The sequence below is a fragment of the Nerophis ophidion genome, linkage group LG02 (genome assembly GCF_033978795.1).
Source record: "Nerophis ophidion isolate RoL-2023_Sa linkage group LG02, RoL_Noph_v1.0, whole genome shotgun sequence".
Classification (NCBI taxonomy): Eukaryota; Metazoa; Chordata; class Actinopteri; order Syngnathiformes; family Syngnathidae; genus Nerophis; species Nerophis ophidion.
In genome coordinates this window covers 11,330,040-11,337,462 of record NC_084612.1, presented here as the reverse complement: position 1 = coordinate 11,337,462, position 7,423 = coordinate 11,330,040, and the positions used below count along the sequence as shown (strand labels likewise).

At 40.0% G+C, this 7,423-nt stretch overlaps 1 long non-coding RNA gene across 2 annotated transcripts in view; it reads left to right on the top strand.

The window, feature by feature from the left end:
• The first annotated feature begins 3,554 nt into the window (after positions 1 to 3,554).
• Positions 3,555 to 7,423, top strand: part of LOC133569685 (uncharacterized) — a 201,613-nt gene continuing 197,744 nt past the window's right edge. For both annotated transcript variants that reach the window (XR_009809852.1, XR_009809851.1), the window contains exon 1: positions 3,555 to 3,602. This is a non-coding gene — a long non-coding RNA (uncharacterized LOC133569685). The remainder of the gene's footprint in view (positions 3,603 to 7,423) is intronic.

The following is a 7,423-nucleotide window of genomic DNA, read 5'->3' as shown; positions in this document are numbered from 1 at the left end:
ATCGTGACCCCAAGAATCGATATTGAATCAAATCGTGGGACACCCAAAGATTCACAGCCCTAGTTTGTAATGAATTTTAAATGCCTATAGTTACTGCTAAAATTAAATATATTCAACAAAATATACAAATATTACTAATTGAAATAATTATTATCTATTATATTTGATTAATTATCTGTATTTATATACTTTAATCATTAGAGTGTTTATTTATTAAATTGTTAATTCATAACTTCTTTTAACTAATCTCAAATGATTGCTTTGAATTTATTAATTTCCTTGTTTTTCTGAAACATCTAGTCCAGCGTTTTTCAAATTTTTCTGAGCCGAGGCATATTTTTTTCCATTGAAAAAATTCTGATGAAATTCTGATCAATTCTGAAAAAAATCACGGTGTTACAGGGGTAAGTGCATGTGCCTCACAATATGAAGGTCCTGAGTAGTCCTGGGTTCTGTGTGGAGTTTGCATGTTCTCCCCGTGACTGCGTGGGTTCCATCCTGGTACTCCGGCTTCCCTCCCACCTCCAAGACATGCACCTGGGGATAGGTTGATTGGCAACACTAAATTGGCCCTAGTGTGTGAATGTGAGTGTGAATTTTGTCCGTCTATCTGTGTTGGCCCTGCGATGATATAGCAACTTGTCCACGGTGTACCCCGCCTTCCGCCCGATTGTAGCTGAGATAGGCTCCAGCACCCCCCGCAACCCCGAAGGGAATAACCGGCAGAAAATGGATGGATGGATGGACACCAGCAGAAAAAAAACATGAAAAAAATGAAACTCAGCAGCCGTCATTGACAATAAAAAGTCGTTCTCGCAATTGTTTGATATGAATTCAAACCATAACCAAGCATGCGTCACTATAGCTGGTCTCAAAGTAGGTGTACTGTCACATCATGTCGTGACTTATTGAGTTTTTGGGTGTTTTTCCTGTGCGTAGTGTTTTAGTTCTTGTCTTGCGCTCTTATTTTGTTGTTGATTGTCATGTAATTTATGGATGTGCTTTGTGGACGCCGTCTGTTCCAGTCTTTGCTGTCGTCCAGCATTCTGTTTTTGTTTACTTTGGCAGCCAGTTCAGTTTTAGTTTTGCATAACTTTCCCTAAGCTTCAATGCCTTTTCTTAGCGGCAATCGCCTTTAGTTCATATTTGGTTCAAATTCAATCATTTTTACCTGCAAACCAATGTCGTCGTTCCGAAGTCTACTAAGCAATTAGCTACCTGCTGCTACCTGCTGCTATGGAAGAATGTTACACGGTTCCTCAGCACAGCCACTTAACAAGGGAACATTTACTGGGGGAGCTCCACAAACCACGTTAAACCCAGATTCCGATCTAACAAAGTTCAAGGCCTACTGAAACCCTCTACTACCGACCACACAGTCTGATAGTTTATACATCAATGATGAAATCTTAACATTGCAAAACATGCCAATACGGCCGGTTTAGTTTACTAAATTGCAATTTTAAATTTCCCGCGAAGCATCCTGTTAAAAAAGTCGCGGAATGATGACGTGTTTGATGACACGTGCACGTGACGCTCACCCCGGTTGTAGCGGACATGTTCTTCCAGCCCGATCCAAGCTATAAGTAGTCTGCTTTAATCGCATAATTACACAGTATTGTGGACATCTGTGTTGCTGAATCTTTGCAATTTGTTCAATTAATAATGGAGAAGTCAAAGAAGAAAGATATAGGTGGGAAGCGGTGTACTGCAGCCGCCTTTAGCAACACAAACACAGCCGGTGTTTTCCTTGTTTACATTCCCGAAGGTGAAGCTTTACAATGGAACAGAGAGGTCAAGCGAACATGGTTCCCGACCACATGTCAACCGGCAGGTTTCGGTGAGAAAATTGTGCTAATAAGTCAGCTCTTACCGTAGACATGAGCGGAGCTTGCGTCCTCCTGCAGTCTGCGGACTATTACCTCCTCCCACCGGACCACTGGTCACTGGCGGTCACCACACCCGTGGCCACACCCCTCCGACTTTCAGGTACCATATAATCTCACTAAAACACTAGTAACACAATAAGCAGATAAGGGATTTTACAGAATTATCCTAGTAAATGTGTCTAATAACATCTGAATCACTCCCACCGCCCTCCGCCTTTTTTTTTTTTTTTTCTAGTCCTTAACGCTCACTATCGTCATCTACAAATCTTTCATCCTCGCTCAAATTAATGGGGAAATTGTCGCTTTCTCGGTCCGAATCGCTCTCGCTGCTGGTGGCTATGATTGTAAACAATGTGAGGATGTGAGGATCCTTACAACCCGTGATGTCACGCGCACATCGTCTGCTACTTCCGGTACAGGCAAGGCTTTTTTATTAGCGACCAAAAGTTGCGAACTTTATCGTCGATGTTCTCTACTAAATCCTTTCAGCAAAAATATGGCAATATCGCGAAATGATCAAGTATCACACATAGACTGGACTGCTATCCCCGTTCAAATAAGAAAATCTCATTTCAGTAGGCCTTTAAGTCATTCTCCTTCTATGCCACATCAATATGGAATGCACTTCCTTCAAAACCGCACTAAAAGAACACCTCCAGGCAACTACAACCCTAGACTAACACCCTCCCCACTCCACATCCACCTCCCCGGATTGTAAATAACCAAATGCAAATAATCAAATGTATATACTTGTTCTTATGCTTTCTGAACTCACTATGTTCACTGTTCGCTGTACATATCCTACTAAGTAAGACCTACAATGTTTCAATGACCATTATGTTGATGACTGAAGTGCTGATATCAGGGGCACCAAAAAGGGGGGGGTGTAAAGGAGACAGATTCTAGGGGCCCATGATGGAGGGGTACCCAGAGAGGCCTCTAATGATGATGAAATTATATGAAATTATGTGTTGGGGGCCCTGTTAAGATTCTTTTCATGGGGCCCAAAATCCCTAGTGGCGCCCCTGGCTGATATCAACCAAACCTAACCCCCCCTTCTCCTCCACAAACCACCCTCCAGATTGTAAATAATGTAAATCAATTCAATGTCTATACTCTGATGATGTGTGGTGACTATATTATGCTGATAGTATATATTTGTACCAGGAATTGATTTACGTGGACCCCGACTTAAACAAGTGAAAAACTTATACGGGTGTTACCATTTAGAGGTCAATTGTACGGAATATGTACTGTACTGTACAATCTCACGGTGTGCCGCGGCACAGTGGTTGAAGATCACTGATAGTCAATGCTACATTTGTAGAAAAAAAAACAAAAACATAGGGTGTTATGTGCACTGTTTTCTACCATCCAGCGAGAGGCAGCAATGAGCCAGAACGTGCATTCCAGAGAGAAGAAGAAGAACACCGTGTTGGGCCAGAGAAGTTTATAAAATGGGAGGAGCACAATCAACCCTTAATTTTTAGCTGACTCATCTGTTTAGCCTCAATGGCTCCTGAATACTAATGCTATTTTAGAACTTGGTGTTTTAGGTTCTAACTGTCGCAAATAATAACTTCAGGTAAGACAAGCAACATTCTAAACATGTTTTAGGAGTATTAGTCATTGTTATGTTTAATAATGTTGTCATTGTGTTTGCTTTGCTGGTGTAGTGGCCTGCGGCCTACCCCCTAACAAAGTACTCTAATTGTAAGTTTTTTCTATCATCTAACAGTTTTTAAAATGTTAAGAATACGTTAAAGGCCTACTGAATCCCACTACTACCGACCACGCAGTCTGATAGTTTATATATCAATGATGAAATATTAACATTGCAAACACATGCCAATACGGCCTTTTTAGTTTACTGAATTGTAATTTTAAATTTCCCGCGAGTTTCTGTTGAAAAACTTTGCGGAATGATGACGCGTGCGCGTGACGTCACGGACTGTCAGGAATATTATCGCTGCACCACTCGTGGCTTAAAGTCGTCTGCTTTAACCGCATAATTAAACAATTTTGGACATCTGTGTTGCTGAATCTTTTGCAATTTGTTCATTTAATAATGGAGACTTTAAAAGAAGAATGCTGTTGGTGAAAGCGGCGATTGCAGTTGTCTTTAGCACCAGCCGGTGTTTCTTTGTTTGTTGTGAAGCAGAGCGGTCAAGCGAACATGTTTTCTCTACGTCAACCAGCATGTTTTTGGATGAGGAAATTGTGATATATATCTTACCGGAGACATCAATGGATTATTCGTCGTCCTGCAGCAGCTGTCAAAAAAGGCAGCTGTGAGCTTGGCTCTCGGCTTCTCTCTGAGACACTGCGTGTCACCGCAGCCATCCGACCTCAAGGTATGCCTTCACAACCTTTAAAATCTCACTAAAAGACTATTAAAACAATAACCAGATAAGTGATCTTCCAGAATTATCCTAGTAAGTGTGTCTAATTACATCAATCAATCATCAATCAATGTTTATTTATATAGCCCCAAATCACAAATGTCTCAAAGGACTGCACAAATCATTACGATTACAACATCCTCGGAAGAACCCACAAAAGGGCAAGAAAACTCACACCCAGTGGGCAGGGAGAATTCACATCCAGTGGGACGCCAGAGACAATGCTGACTATGAGAAACCTTGGAGAGGACCTCAGATGTGGGCAACCCCCCCCCTCTAGGGGACCGAAAGCAATGGATGTCGAGCGGGTCTAACATGATACTGTGAAAGTTCAATCCATAGTGGCTCCAACACAGCCGCGAGACTTCCGTTCAAGTGGATCCAAGACAGCAGCGAGAGTCCCGTCCACAGGAGATCATCTCAAGCGGAGGCGGATCAGCAGCGTAGAGATGTCCCCAACCGATACAGGTGAGCGGTCCATCCTGGGTCCCGACGAGCGGTCCATCCTGGGTCTCGACTCTGGACAGCCAGTACGTCATCCATGGTCATCGGACCGGACCCCCTCCACAAGGGAGGGGGGGACATAGGAGAAAGAAAAGAAGCGGCAGATCAACTGGTCTAAAAAGGAGGTCTATTTAAAGGCTAGAGTATACAGATGAGTTTTAAGGTGAGACTTAAATGCTTCTACTGAGGTAGCATCTCGAACGGGAGGGCATTCCAGAGTACTGGACCCCGAACGGAAAACGCTCTATAGCCCGCAGACTTTTTTTGGGCTCTAGGAATCACTAATAAGCCGGAGTCTTTTGAACGCAGATTTCTTGCCGGGACATATGGTACAATACAATCGGCAAGATAGGCTGGAGCTAGACCGTGTAGTATTTTATACGTAATTAGTAAAACCTTAAAGTCACATCTGAAACAGTCACACTGCCGCCCCCCGGAGCTGTCGCTTTTTTTTTTTCTTTTCTAGTCCTTCACTATCAATATCATAATTCACAAATCTTTCATCCTCGCTCAAATTAATGAGGAAATTGTCGCTTTCTCGGTCCAAATGGCTCCCATTATAAACAATGTGGATATGTGTGGAGCCCTGCAACTTGTGACATCACGCGCACATGCTTCCGGTAAAGGCAGGGCTTTTCTATTAGCGACCAAAAGTTGCAAACTTTATTGTCGATGTTCTCTACTAAATCCTTTCAGCAAAAATATGGCAATATAGCGCAGTGATCAAGTATCACACATAGAATGGACCTGCTATTCCCATTTGAATAAGAAAATGTAATTTCAGTAGGCCTTTAATGACACGTTATGATTCAAGAGATTCAGGATTGTTTATTGTCATATGCACAGTTAAACAGACAGTTTGCCGTACAATGAAAATCTTACTTTGCTCTGCTCGTCCACCCTTTGAGTCACACGGTACTAAGCTAAAATAAAAATAAAATACAAATTAAAAATGTTATATACAAGGCACAGGGAGCAACAACATTATTGCACATTCTGGTTCACACTCAACAGTCTGAATATGGAGGTGACATTGGGTCACAGCAGCAATTTTAAAAAGTATCTTTAGTGACCTTTAATGATTGTCTAGGTCAGTGGTTCTCAAACGGGGGTACTTGAAGGTAAGCCAAGGGGTACGTGAGATTATTTAAACAAATTCCAAAAATAGCAGCAATTCAAAAATCCTTTATGCATATATTTATTAAATAATACTTCAACAAAATATGAATGTAAGTTTATAAACTTTGAAAAGAAATGCAACAATGCAGTATTCAGTGTTGACAGCTAGATGTTTTGTGGACTTGTTCCATAAATATTGATGTCAAAGATTTCCTTTTTTGTAAAGAAATGTTTAGAATTAACTTCATGAATCCAGATGGATCTCTATTACAATCCCCAAAGAGGGCACTTTAAGTTGATGATTACTTCTATGTGTAGAAATCTTTATTTATAATTGAATAACTTGTTTATTTTTCAACAAGTTTTTAGTTATTCTTATATCTTGTTTTCCAAATAGTTCAAGAAAGACCACTACAAATAAGCAATATTTTGCACTGTTATACAATTTAATAAATTAGAAACTGATGACTTAGTCCTGTATTTACTTCTTTATCTCTTTTTTTCAACCAAAAATGCTTTGCTCTGATTAGGGGGTACTTTAATTTGAAAAAATGTTCAGAGGGGGTACATCACTGAAAAAAGGTTGAGAACCAATGGTGTAGGTTGTCATATTCATTTTAAATAAACTATTTTTTATAATGTATCCTACATGGAGTATCAACAATGTTAACATGTTCATCTTGACTCTTTTAATTGCTCTCTGTTGCATCTTTAATCCGACTAGGAATCAATACAGCTTTTATTCTGGGTGGAGACCGTTTATTGACGTTCTTGTGGTGGTTTTTTTTATGTTGCTGTCTACTTTTCTACAATGAGATGACTTTGGAGATTGCCTGATTGCATCTGCTTTCCATTCGAGCAAAGTACATTCAAATTAAAGAGCTTCATTTAAGTGTCTTAAACGAAACCATAGAGATTTGGGGAAATATGTTATTGACTGTTTTTTTCAACCAGGAAAGCCTTTTTTTCTTTTTTAAATCAAATAGTGGTATTCTAATCCGGTTATCAGCTCCGAACCCAGGATGGACGTTATCACATTTAGATGCACACGGAATCGTTAGTGTTAGCATTCTTAATACCTTTCAATTATTTAGAGGCTGCCAAGGCTTTTGATCCAAGCAGGATTACACAATTACATGAGGCCCGTTTTCATGCCATTTCTTAATGGTGTTGCTAGGTAGAAAATCAATATCATCTAAATGATTAGTTAATTGTTAGTCCCTTGTGTTTTGAGAGTAATCATTTCAGTAGGCTTTAAAGAAATTGCTATTATAGCCAGTCATATATTAAGAGTGCACACAATTTGATTGTTTGGCATCCTGATTATATATTGATTTATCATTTTCAACCAAGCCCACCTAAAAAGAATATATTTTTTTAATTAGAATCAATGTTAAAAATATTTTTTTTATGCCATCTCCATGCATTTTGCACTTTTTAATCTAATTCCCCAGCCATGCACCTTAGAGTCATATAACTTGGTATGTGACACAACTAACCTTAGCTTGC